Genomic DNA, 14,301 nt, shown 5'->3' with positions numbered 1-14,301 from the left:
GACCTTCCTTTGCCTTTTTACTTTTTCAACATATTTTAGCACTTTTATACCTCTTTTGGTTTACAGCTCCTTATTATGTTAATTTCTCTGTCTGTAGTGTCTGAGAATGTTGAAGGAAAAATACGACCTAAACTCATGAATGGACTCAATCCCAGTGACCTGGGACATAGCCCTTTCTGCACAAAGAACAAAAGTGGAGGAAACAAGTTTCTACAGGCACTCTGTGTGGCTCAGCTCTCAGTCGACATTGTCTAAATGACACTTCTGAACAACATTATGACAAACGGTTTGACACTATGATAAGTCGCAAGATTTCTGGGTGGTGTTTCTGAATGGATTATCAGACCAATGAGATACATGGAAGAAGCAGTTGGTGGACTGATGACCTTGTGGTGTGCTTAGGGTCAACAAGGCTCAGACTTTGGATTGAATTTCTGTTTTCTGTAACGTCCTTTCTGTAAGTGTGAGTTGATAAGGTGAATTTTAGCGAACAAATGACAAATTAAGTGTCAGTTCTTATGAAATTAGTGCTCGGTATTGGGGGGGAAGGTTGTACTGTAAAATCTATACTTATTTTTTCATTGTCATTACGATTATATACCCCATGAAAGACTGGCGCCCCATCCAGGGTGTACCGCCCTCAGCCTTGCGCTGAATGCTTCCGGGATAGGCTCCGGATCGCCGGCACCCTGCAAAGGACAAGCAATTATTGAAACTGGATGGATGGATTATAATTTCATTACAAATGGACAACTAATTAAAAGAGAGCACCTGGACACAAGAGCAGGCTAAAAGATTCTACCAACATGTAATAAGTTTAGCGGTTCCTACTGTTTTCTGCATCATATTTTCTTACTGCAGAATGCAATCCAGCGGCAGCCTTTCAGATATGAGCCACACAGCCCCAGATCAAGGACGCTTCAGAAAATTATCCTCGGTGCCAATCGGATCAGGTTCTTTCAAGCGCTTCAGGGTTTGAGGTGTCAGTAGACACAAGGAATCTCTTGACGCTTGGAAATAATTGACCCACCGTTTCCTTAATGCATCGCTTCCTGGAAGCGAGCGTCTCACTTGAAATTCTGGAAGTTTCACAGCACTTTGACAGCTCACACACCTTCCGCAGAGAAAGCGCTGAAGAGAGCCATTTGGAGAAGGCGTTGTTCTCATTCCGAGTCCCACGGATCCATCTGCCAGCAGACCTTTCCGCTCCACGAAAACGGTTCTGGTTTCCCTTCTATCTCGAATTTCCATCACATTTACCAGTATACGCAGTTCCAGTTAATGAATTACGTTACGCTGTTCTACTTCTAAAACAATTTATTTGATTGTGAGCACAGCCTCCCGCAATATGATGCAACAAGGGTGCAACCTCCAAAAATTTCCTCTATTTATAAAGAAGATGTTGGCAGGCCTAGTGCGGCGCAAGCCCCAGTAACACTGACAGGCTCTAAGGGGAAAGGCTCTGAGAACGCAGCCTTTTCACTCTAACTGGATGTGTGTGCCATTAATAAGCCTTTAGGCCGGCTTCGAAGGCGGCCCGACCCTCCAACGTGCTTGAGCGGTGATGGGGAGGTGGGTACTGGCATTTGACAGCCTCCGTTTCTTTGCGTCTTTTCTGCTTGCTTTCAGACCTCAACGTACTCTTCATAGTACCGCGAAACCCTGCGCTGTACACCGGCTCACAGAATCTATCGCTAATACGCTCCACCGCTGATTTACCACACATCAAAACATGCAAACCTTCTAAAAACAGTAAAACGGGTTGAAAAATAAGCAAAACCTTTAAAGTTACACATAGATGGTCTCTTAAACTTCTGCTCTTGGATAATAAATGAATGACAGACTTGCCTCTGGTCTAAGCCACAATCAAAAAAAAAAATCACTGCAAACTTTTTTTTTTTTGAGAAAATACTGTTTTATTTGCAATTTTTTATGAGTTAAGAGTAAAACATTTTATGAAGCCAGAATATACCCGTTACTTCTTGTAGGCCAAACATTAGGTAACTTTTATGGAAGTATGCGTACAAATTCGAAGAACACCATATCAAGAAATGCAGGTCGCTTTTAATAATATGAATGAGCATCTGGTGTGACAGTTCTGTCCCAGGACTCGGCGGTCAAGTGAGCGTAGCGTTGTGAACGTTCCCGGTAGCAATTCTGCTTTTATTATTAGTAACTTGTTCCTTCGCCAGTGTCACTGTTATTGTGTCGGTACCATTATTTTGGAACCCTGCAACTCAAACAGAATTTACAGTTGTTGACAAGTTTCATATGGAAAGATACTATTTTAGAATAATAATGATACTAATTATTATTATTATTATTAATAATAATAATAGTTCTGTCCCTGAGCCCTATATTACAGTACACAGATTATTTTCTTTATCACACAGTAAAATATCTCTTCTGAGGCATATTAATGTATGTTGGGACCCAAGAAAATGAACCATTCTTACCAGCAAAACTTACTTTTTCTATTTTTTGCCATGTGAGAATACACACTCACATTTGCGGAAGCCACTTGTCCTAAGTGGGGTTGTGGAAAACCAGAGCCTAACCTGGCAACACAGGGCGGAGGGCTGGAGGGGGAAGGGACGCACCCAGGACAGGACGCCAGTCCATCGCAAGGCACTCCAAGCAGGACTCGAACCCCAGACCCACCAGAGAGCAGGACCTGGCTAGACCTGCTGCGCCACTGCCCTCCCCGAGCATTTGTATGGGGAAATCAGTATGTGTTATTATTGCTCTTGTGTTGCACCTAAAACTGTTGTGAAAATAACACAGAAAATGAGCTTTCCTGTGGAGCTGAACCGCTGCTGTATCTTCACACTTCGACCACAAGAGGAGGACATTGTATAAGACAAGGCTACTAGTTCAGTTTCCCTATAATATAGTTATACTCACATTTATTCATTTAGCAAACACTTTTCTCCACAGCAACTTACAATGTTAAGGTTACTGTTATTTACCTATTTATACAGCTGGGTAATTTTACTGGAGAAATTTAGGGGAAGTACCTCCTCAAGGGTACTAGAGCCAGAGGTGAAGCTCAAACCTGCAACTTTTGGATCCAAGGCCATTAACACCAACCGCCGTGCTACCAGCTGTCCCATTTATTTAGACATTTACCAGACGCTTTTCTCCAAAGCGACGTACATCTCAGAGAAAATACAATGTGCTCATCACATTAGGAGAAAGAGGCACATAGATGCAGACATGTGATTGTAAAGTACGGTTGGTTACATTCCACCATGTGAACCAGGTTATATATAGTTAACATTCAGGATCACTGATTTAGGTTTAGGGTATGAGTACCACCGCCTGCTAGAGCTCACGTGAGCAAAAATCCCATTATCCCAATGCTGATATTTCCCGATTTAACTGCACGCGGGTGAATCCATCTGTTCATGAGGCTCGGTCCTTTCGCCCAGCGATGGAACATGTTCCTAATTCCATTAAGTGAGATGTGGATCTATTTTCTTTCAACCTCAAATTGAAAAAAAAAGAAGTGATTGGTGTTGAGATGTGGATCTATTTTCTTTCAACCTCAAATTGAAAAAAAAAGAAGTGATTGGTGTGGTTGATGGTTCAGTTCAGCAGTTTTTGGTTTTCACGAATGTACCCGTGGTTCGTCTCAGCGGGAGATGGTCCTTCTTGGTCCCTCCCCCCAACTCTTCTCTTCTGGCAAGCAGTTTCGGCCGTCAGGGTGCAGAAGAACACAGACGCCCCGTAATTGGTGGTCCCGAGCGCGAGCAAATGGACTGCCTGAGATTCCAGGAGGGCAGCCAGACTGCCAGAGGCCTCCTTATGATTTATTTATTCTTCCTCTGTAGCTTCTTGTTGGATAAGTGGACCAGACAGAAGATATGAGGCCGTTCCTGAAGGACCACCACCGCAAACTCTACCCCAGCTTTCCTGATCAAATTACTTGTCAATTATTTTTAATTAATGCTCAATCTGTACCAGATAATATTATGATAGGAGGGAGTATAGAGCCAAGGCTTCGCTGTTTCACACTGACCATGCTGGCTTACACTGGTAACCTAGGAAAAGTGTATGGAACCCCTTTCACGTGTCTCACTTCCACCCACATTTATAATAACTTTATGAATGATGGAATCAGTGACTCACATTTATTCGTTTACCAGACACTTTTCTCCAAAGCAATGAACTCTATGTAGTGTCATCAGCCCACACACACCTTATTCACTGCAGTGACTTAGACTGCTAGACACACTACTTACAATGGGCCACACACACTCTGGGGAACCTGAACAGCATGTCTTTGGACTGTGGGAGGAAACCAGAGCACCCAGAGGAAACCCACACAAACACCTAGGAGAACATGCAAACTCCACACAGACTGAGCAGGGATCGAACCCACGCCCTCTCGCACCACCCAGACACTCTGAGACAGCAGTGTTACTCACTGTGCCACCCAGGGCCCCACTATCATTATGAAACATAGAGCTAATTGAGTACTTGTGAGTGAATGTGTGTATCAAAGACAGTGTGTAGATGTTGCTGTGCGACAATGACATTATTCGCGTGCCGTCATCGCTCCGTGTGCTTAAATCTGTACGGGGCATTGCAGGAAGTAGGTGGCCCGCTTGCCGATATTAAGATACAACTGGAAATGGATATCTACTGACTGCTTACTGGTAATTCGTCTCCTGCTTTGTATTTCAGATTTTACATTGTGAGTCGCAGTAATAAGATTAGACATTTCCAGCGTTCCTGTGGCTGGTGTCCAGCTCTAAGTTCAATCACTTAAGTTGTAACAGTGAGTCATCCCAGAAAACTGGGAGAATGTTTATATTACTAAAATAAGGATGTGCGAGGGGGGAATATGCAACTATCCCCTGTTTTCCGTCTCCAAACGGACCAAACCGAGTGGTGATGGTGCCCGATATCTCCAGCAAAGTCATGGTGACCCAGAGGAGACCATCTGGTCAAGCTGTATGTGCAAATCTATGTTTTGCATGTGGAGAGTGAAGATCTACCAACGCACTGATAGTAGCATCTTAGTTTGAGTGCTGCCGTTGGGTCTTTTCGAGAACAAAGAAGTGCTGCTCTCACCATGAAGAATTACTAATGTCTGTGGGGACCGGTCCGGAGAAAAGGCAAAGACAACACAAAAATCCGGTGGGCAGCGGAGAAATAGGATAATTAAGGTCCGAATCGGCTGCGGTGCTCAAGTTTGGTTTCCCCGGACCTAGATCCCTGTCACAAAGCAGTGTTCCCACTGTACGTACACACAAGTATCATGAGATAACACACACACACTTTCTGAACCACTTGTCCCATACGGGGTCTCGGGGAACTGGAGCCTACCCGGCAAGGGAGGCCGTAGGGGATACACCCAGGACGGGACGCCAGTCCATCACAAGGCACCCCAAGCAGGACTCAAACCCCAGACCCACCAGAAAGCAGGACTGTGGTCCAACCCACTGCGCCACTGCACCACTGCACCCCCCCCCCCGTGAGCTAACATTTCTTTCCAAATCAAATCACTTTATCATCACTTCACCCTCACCGCAAGTGTACAGGTGGTGAAAATCTTTGGTGCGTTCAGCGCAGCTGTGCAGCATAAATTGCAAGTAACCAGACCAGAAATATACACAGTAAACACCTGGACAGTATGTACAGTATTAACATAATGCAATAAACACAATATACACGCGTAGGACTCAATGCACAGATAATATGCAATACACATGTAATATGCGATACACGTTATACAATAGAGGAGGAGCGGTGGCAGAGCAGGCTTGGCTGGATCCTGCTCTGTGGCGGGTCCGAGGTTCGAGTCCCGCTTGGGGTGCCTTGCGATGGACTGGCGTCCCGTCCCGGGTGTGTCCCCTCCCCCTACAGCCCCGCGCCCCGTGTTGCCGGGTTAGGCTCCGGTTCGCTGTGACCCTTCCGGGGACAAGCAAATAAAATGCACGCTAAACATATACACACACATAGTTCCCGGTTGTATGTGAGAAGAGAAACTGCAATGCAGTGAAGAATGCGAGAAATAACCCCACGAAAAATATATGAATCAATGCTTTTAGACACATAATTCCAAACCCAGTTCTTTCTACCATTTCTGATTTCTGTTTTGCAGCAATGAAATTATTTCAGTTTCATTTTGATTTTTCATAATATGAATAATGTTCACATTTTGACGTGAGGCTGTCAGTGTGGTGTCGCCAAGGACACCGTTAAAGCATTAATGTCATAGCGCTGCCTGTTTCTGGAAATTTCTGGGCGAAATCATAGACGGTGACACTGGAGGATGAGGTCCACTGTGGAACAGAATCAGCTCCAGAATACAGAGTGTGTGACAATTGAAGGAGAATCGGTCCACATCCCAAGGCAGTGTGCTTTAAACTATTTCGATCTGCGTGCTGTCCCAGATATACGGTGTGTGACAACTGCTCCTCCTTGATGAAGACCAGTGAAGGTGTTCTTCTCTCTGCAAACTCCATATTCATCGCTCCCCTTAAATGCAGTGGTGCCCACGCGTTTTTGGCTTTGACCCTGAATCCAATCTTGTCTTGGCCTGGTGACCCTAAACACTGGTACATACAGTGCTCAAAACTGATCATTGGGGCACATTGTGCTCATTCAGATATATATATATATATATATATACATACATACATACACACACAAAAGCCACTTGTCCCAAGTGGGGTCACAGCAAGCCAGAGCCCAGCCCAGCAACACAGGGTGTGAGGGTGGAGGGGACACACCCAGGACAGGACGCCAGTCCGTCACAAGGCACCCCAAGCAGGACTCGAACCCCAGACCCCCTAGAGAGCAGGACCCAGTCAAACCCACTGCACCACCACATCATGCTTTCCACACTTCATAAGTGGATGAAACAAATTTACATTAAAAAGGGACTTCATTACAGAACAAAATATTTTCCACGGGGGTGCAATGATACTAGAGGGGGGCGCGGTGGCGCGGTGGTGCAGTCGGTTGGACCGGGTCCTGCTCTCCGGTGGGTCTGGGGTTTGAGTCCTGCTTGGGTTGACTTGTGACGGACTGGCGTCCCGTCCTGGGTTTGTCCCTTCCCCCCCCGGCCTTATGCCCTGCGTTGCCGGGTTAGGCTCCGGCTCCCCGCGACCCCGAAGGGGACAAGCGGTTCAGACGATGTGCAATGATACTGTTTCATTTTGTAGGAAACCTTCTCTAGGTCTGGATTTATGCTGATATGTTGATTGACGGAGAACGTTGCAAGCCAGACTAAGGGTCCCCACGGTTCCTTCGTCTAATCTTCTTTGCAACAATAGCCGAAAATCCTTGTTCACAAAGATGCACTCTAAAGGAAGGAAAGGTCTCCAGCTTCCAGACAGAGAATGGGTTTATCCTTGAGTTGAACCCACAATTTCGAAGATGGGAGGTTTTCAAAGCACGTATTGGTTCCGAACTTGATTTTCGTGGAGTTCTCTAAGTTAACAACGGACTCCTCGGCAATCTGCTCGACCACAGTTACTGGATGTGAACAGACTCAAACATCATTATATTAAATAGATGCTGTATTATCCACAACTATTCGGCTTTAATTGTTATTTGATTACTGTTTCGGCAACCGGGGGTGCGGTGGCGCAGTGGGTTGGACCGCAGTCCTGCTCTCTGGTGGGTCTGGGGTTCAAGTCCCGCTTGGGGTGCCTTGCGGCGGACTGGCGTCCCGTCCTGGGTGTGTCTCCTCCCCCTCCGGCCTTACGCCCTGTGTTACCGGGTAGGCTCCGGTTCCCCGTGACCCCGTAAGGGACAAGCGGTTCTGAAAGTGTGTGTGTGTGTGTGTGTTTCGGCAACCCTTCCTATTGCGCCGGTCAAGTAATCACGTTCGACTCCATTTCAGTTTCATCTTATTTCTATAGAATGCTCTTCTCACAGTCTGGGGTTCGAGTCCTGCTTGGGGTGCCTTCCGGCGGATTGTCGTCCCATCCGGGGCGTGTCCCCTCCCCCTTCGGCCTTGCACCCTGTGTTGCCAGGTTGGGCTCCGGTTGCCGCGACCCCGCTCGGGACGATGGTTTCGGACTGTGTGCGTGTGCTCTTATCACACAAGTCACACACAGCGCTGAACAGAAAGATCAGGAGACATAATAGAAATAAAATAAATGGTTGGTTATACATTAAATTGCTTCAAGAACTATTAAATTATTAAAGCTATAATTAGCCAACCAAGGAAATAACAAACTTCCAACCTGCTGTGGTCCAAACGCCAATGGCTGCCCAAAGCTCCTCGCTATTGTAGATAGGAAAAGATCTGAAGCCATCTTAAACAGCTATTTATAACCTTTCTACGGTCACTAGACGCTAATAAATTGATGAGTTCAAGTCCAGGTTCACCAGCGCAGGTCTCGTTCATCATGCGATGCAAACGGAGGGGTTTTGAACCTGGATTTCAAGGCTGACACAGATGCGACGTTCCTGACATCAACTTGCAGACCATTCCAACGTTTCAGTGGCTCTACAGCTAAGGTCAAACCCTCCTGCTGAGATCACAGGCACTTTAACGTAACTCGCATTCGACGAACGAGAGAATGTTCCGGAATGTAAGAATCGATAACATGAATAATGTAAGTTGAAACAATGCCATTTATTGCCTTATACATCAGGTAACATTTTTAAATCTACTCTAAACTTAACCTGAAGCCAATGTAGTGATTTAAGAGCCGGTGTTCTATGATTATATTTCCTAGTTCTTGCAACAGTGCACCTTTGTGACAATTCCACTTATTTTTCTGAGGCCATCCCATGACCCTAAGGAACACCCTCATGACCTTAGATTTGGGAACCATTGCTTTAGCAGCAAGATATAGTACGGAGCCATGGCGATGCAGTCAAGTGCTGCAATATTTGCGATGTCACCCTGATCGAGAGCCACTGAAAAACCCGTGTGTGTCTCCAAGGGCAACATTCATCAAGGGGTGGCTGCTTTACATATTTCTGGAGGGGAGAACATCCATCGTTGTATTAGCTTCAAGTGCAGAGAGGAAATGCTCACCGTGAAATTAAAGGATGGTGAAGGGTCTGGACACCTTGTGTGGAGACTCTGGGAGCCTCCAGAAGCCTCCACCATGACTCAAGGGACCGCCGACAAGCAGTGAGCTTTGCACAGAGTTAACCTATGAGCTGCTCTCTCAGCCACACGGGAAACAGAGTGTCTGCAGTAACATCTACGCAGGGTTTCCCGTGAGCAGAACCACTCTTCCCCATGATCTGTGCGCTCCAGAACCTAGATAAGCGAGGCAGTATTGAATGGATCACTAATCCCTCTTCTCCATGATGAACTGGGAGTCCCAGCTCATTTGCACCCCGCTCAACTCAGTTGTACTTTTGCTTCTGAAATCTAATATTAAGGTAGAATTTACCTTAAGCAGTGTGTAAAGCTTTAGTGGTGCTGTGGTGAGGGTTGGTGCCTCAATGCAAATGCCACATCCAGATACAATACTCTTAATCACAGTACTTATCCCAAACTCATACAGTAGGAATATTGGGCAGCACACGTAGGGAAACACACCCACCCACGCGCAGCTGCTGAAGCCGCTTATCCCAAGCCTACCCTGGCAACACAGGGTGCAAGGCTGGAGGGGGAGGGGACACACCCAGGACAGGACACCAGTCCATCACAAGGAACCCCAAGCAGGGCTCGAACCCCAGACCCACCAGAGAGCAGGACCCAGCCAAACCCACCGCACCACCGCACCCCCCTAGAGAAATAGTGGAAAATAACTTTGCATATAAACCTACTTTTATCAGTTTTCTTGGTAGAAAGGCTTCAGCTAAATGACTAATAATAAAAGAGTTCAAATGTTTAACAGAAAATGCGCTACATATTTGGGTATGCAGTCGGAGTCCGGTAAATGTTACAGTCGTAATGTTTGTGAATAACTGCTCGTTACTCTCATGGATCATGCACTGTTGTAATATACAAAATCACCTTGAGTGGCCGTTCCCACGAGCTCAATCCCCAGCGCTCAGCAGCTCTTCGGAATAATTCTGGTCAACTTTAATCTCAGCGGGAGTGGGAGCTGTAGCGATTAGAGCTGCACCCAGGTTCAGATCCCACCTTCTGCTGTTGTCCCCTTGAGCAATTCACAAATCCTGAATTGCTCCAGTAGGAATTACTTACAAATTAAAAGCATCAGCTAAATAAATGCAAATGCACGTTGCCTCCTTTTGCCTTTGAGCAGATCTCCAAAGACAGATCGCTCCATTGCACTGCTCGTCCTCAGATAACTTATATTGAAGATGTCTTTTATAAGGCCGCTTGTACCATACCTGACAATGCGCTGCTGAAAAACTATAGGGAGAAAAAAAAAAGTGCTTTTAAAATATAAAAAACAGCAGGATAAAAATTTTCATGCTGGGATTAGAGAGCAAAAACCGTGAAAATTCACATTAAGTGAAACATCAAGAACACCCAGTTGCCGGGGGGTTGGTAAGCGCTGTGTATCTGGAAGAGGTTTCAGAACTAAGGATGGAGGGGGTGGGTCACTGAGGCCTGTGTTCCACATCCTGGGGCCCTCATCTCCCATTTTGGTCTCCTAGACGAAAAGGCTAGAGACAGGAAGTAAACGAGATAGCGCCGAAGTAGACATAACAAAACAAGTCTCCTTGGAATAAGCACTATCACTTTGAATGTGGTGAGTTTTGGGGCCCCGCGTTGTGATCGTCTGATCTGGACAACAGAAGGATGCAGGTGGGGACGGTAGAGACAGGAGGCAGACGGCGGAAAGGGTGTTATAAAGAGGGGTGGACAGGAAATTGGGGGAGAGGAAACTGTGCGAGACAGATTGGGAAATGGGGTAGCGATGGGGACACCAGGCATGGGAAACTCCAAGCAGACCTCAGCATGGATCGGCATCTCTTCTGTATTCACACCTGTTTGCTGCCTCCTTATTCGCGGGACGGTCAATAAGGTCCAAAACTGTGACGCTGCCGGGGCTACGATTCAGCTGTTTTACCATTAAACATAACACGCGTGCTCTGATGAATGCAACCGCAGCAGTGCCACACGGTGGCCAGTCTTGGAACTTAGCGACTGTACCACGTAGTCCGCACGCAGATGGAGCCAAGCAGGGCGGCCTCTTTCAGCATCCTAGGCACATGCTTCCGTGTCCCAGCAGCAGAAGATCTCAGAGTCCGCAGGTGAACTGGAGGAACGGCTGAAAGAACCTCAGCCGCCGCTCCAGCCCGCAGTCCGCGAAGCCGAGCAACGTCTGGCTAGGCTGCCCTAGGGCAAACACTGCATGTTTGCTCTGGCACTTCGCACTTTGGGTCAGGGGAAGTGGCTCAGATGTGAACAAGTGCGAAAGAAAACATGTCCTTGTTTGGTGCACTGGGCCTCCAGACTCTCTCCCTGCCAACCGCAAACTGTAAACCAAGCCTCCGCCAGACCAGGTCATTTATTACCAGGTCTTTCGCCAAATAAGGCCACCATGGGAGTTCAGGCCAAGGGTGCATCAGGCAAAAGCTTCTGTGATTTAAAAAAGTGACATTCCATGTGTTTTTTTGAATCTCACTTTGACGATTCCTTGTACAATTTGAATCGTTTTCTGCCGTGGACACCGTGGACTTTTCAGCATCGCCCAAACCAGGTGTCTTTTAATTCCTATTTACATGGTGCCTTTGTCCAAGGAATCTTATAACAGTAGAAAAACTACAGTGATCTTCTTACAAACATTACATGCTCACTGATTCACTTAGCCGACGCTTTGTCCACAGCGACTTGCAATACGAAGCCGTTTACAATGATTTAATTATTTACACAGCTGGGTAATTTTTACTGGAACAATTCAGGGCAAGTACCTTACTCAAGGGAGCGAAAGCGGGAGGTGGGATTCAGATCTGCAAGCTTTGGATCTGAAAGCGGGCGCTCTAACCGTTATTGTAGCTGCCCCCCCACCCAGCTGTTTCTCCACCTACGTTGCCGAGCAAGGTAACGTCATTCACTCGCACATTGTGGGCGGTTCAGAGCCTCCGATTCACATCAATTCACACGGCTGTGGGAGGAAACTGTGGGAAATTCACAGTAACATGGGAAGAACGTGCCAAATCTACACAGACTACTAGATTCGAACCCATGGCTGAAGGCACAGTGCAGGCTATGGAAGTACCATGAACAGCAGAGAGGAGCAGTGGAGACACATAGCTCCAGAAAGACCTTAAGGCCCCCTGGTCCATTCACGGGACCCCCTAGGCACAGTGGGCTCGGGAAGGATGAGCTCTGAAGGCCTTACCGTTGTAAAGTCCACATCACGTTCAGGTTCTACGGAAGTCTGTGGTGAATGCTTTTCAAAGGACAACACAGTGAAGAAACCCAAAATTTAATGAATGGACAAACATTTCGGCAAAAGTAGACGTTGCAGGTTGAGCTAAACTACCTCCGAAGAGTGGAGGGACTGGGTATTGTCATACTTCTCTATCAAGGGAAAAGGAAATGATATGACCTCCACTTGATGTAAATGGTTGATTATTAGAAAGCTAAATAACCTGCAATGGGGGCGGGGGGGGGATGCAACTGACAGATGATCCACTACTGACCCACAAGCATTTGTATACTTTTCTCAAACGTGCATTCTGAACATTTATTCGTAAGTGAGCTCACTGTATATTCTACTGAAAAAGTAATTATATTTGCTCTTGAAAGTGACAACTTTCCAAATTCATTTACTTTATGGTAACGCGAACAGGTGATATTTACATTTATTTAATGGTTTTCTCCAAAATGACTTACAATGTTCCACAACCCACAGTTGTTCACTCATTCATACAGCTGGACATTTTTACTGGTGAAATTGCAGAGTAAGTTGTTTGCGCAGTGGTATTATGGCTGGGGGTGGGATTCAAACCTGAAACCTTTGGATCCAAAGGCAGTGGCTCACCACACTACCTGTTGCCCCTGCTCCCAGTTGATAATATTGCAAGTTCGCACATTTCAGTACCATTACCTACAAATACAGCACGGCGGCACGGCGAGTAGTGCTGCTGTTTCACAGCGTCTGGGTGGTGCGGGAGGATGTGGGTTTGACCCCCGCTTAGTCTGTGTGGAGTTTTCATGTTCTCCATGGGCTTTCTCCAGGTGCTCTGGTTTCCTCCCACACTCCAAAGACATGCTGTTCAGGTTCCCCCACACTGTGTGAGTGACACAGAGAGAGACAGTGTGTGTTCCGCTGATGTATGGATGAGTGACCCAGTGTAAGTAGTGTATCTAGCAGTGTAAATCACTGCTGTGAATAAGGTGTGTGGGTTCATAACACTATATAGAGTTCATTGGAAGTTGCTTTGGAGAAAAGTATCTGCTAAATAAATGAATGTAAATACACTCAGGCAGTTCATTTCTGCTTTATAAACTTTCTTAGCATATTCATTTTCTTATAAATTGCTTGCGTCTGTTTCATAGGAAGCCTTGAATACGAGGGTAAGAGAAAACCTGTATTGACTATAGTAGAAAAAGTATCTCATCCTTGGATGATATGCTCAGTGGGTTAAACTTGTTTGCAGTGGCTTCTCTAAAAGGCAACGTGATGAATGTCAGGACCCGCGTTCCTCTTTTGTACCGAGGCCACTAATGCAGGATAATGTCACAGGGCTGTAACACTACACATCGCTCTTGTCTCTCATTTACTCTCATTTACTCTATGTCACAGGGCTACCGCTTTATCAGGCTGGGCGTCCTGCCGTGACGTATCGGTCTGATGCATGAACAAAAGAGCAAATCAATATATGCCTCCGGCAATTACGTCTCGATATCTTACCGACAAAAGCGGATCCCGCAGATGCCATGGCTTTAGTGACACGGGCGTGTATTTACTTCATTAAGTACCCGTTGCAGCATGTTTGCTCAGAGACTTCAATGGATTCGCATACTTTTGGGAAGAATGAAGGGGAGAAACATGATACCCCTGCTTTTGGGCGTGTGGCAAACGGTTAGGTTCTGCTGGGAACCGCTCTCATCAAAAGGTCACGTCAATAGACGGGGATCTTGGGATTTAAACGCTTACTTTGTTATGTCTGGTGCTTTAATGTGTCCTCATTATTGAATGTCATTTTACAAAGGGCAGCACGGACCACAAACCGCCACTACAGCTCCCTTGTGTGCGGGCAGCATCCAGCCATGAAAAGCACGTTCAGCGGCAGAGATCCGAAGAGAAGGTCATCGCGACGGTTTGGTCCGATCGGCCCGGGACGACGTGCTCCTCTTGGTGGTCGACGGCGAAAACTTCAGAAGAGAACGAACGAAGAAGAGGGCAGAAGAGGGTTTGAACGCCTCCTTAGGTGAACAGCGAAGGA

This window comes from Scleropages formosus, chromosome 2, assembly GCF_900964775.1.
Source record: "Scleropages formosus chromosome 2, fSclFor1.1, whole genome shotgun sequence".
NCBI classification, from domain to species: domain Eukaryota; kingdom Metazoa; phylum Chordata; class Actinopteri; order Osteoglossiformes; family Osteoglossidae; genus Scleropages; species Scleropages formosus.
This window is presented reverse-complemented; position numbering follows the sequence as displayed.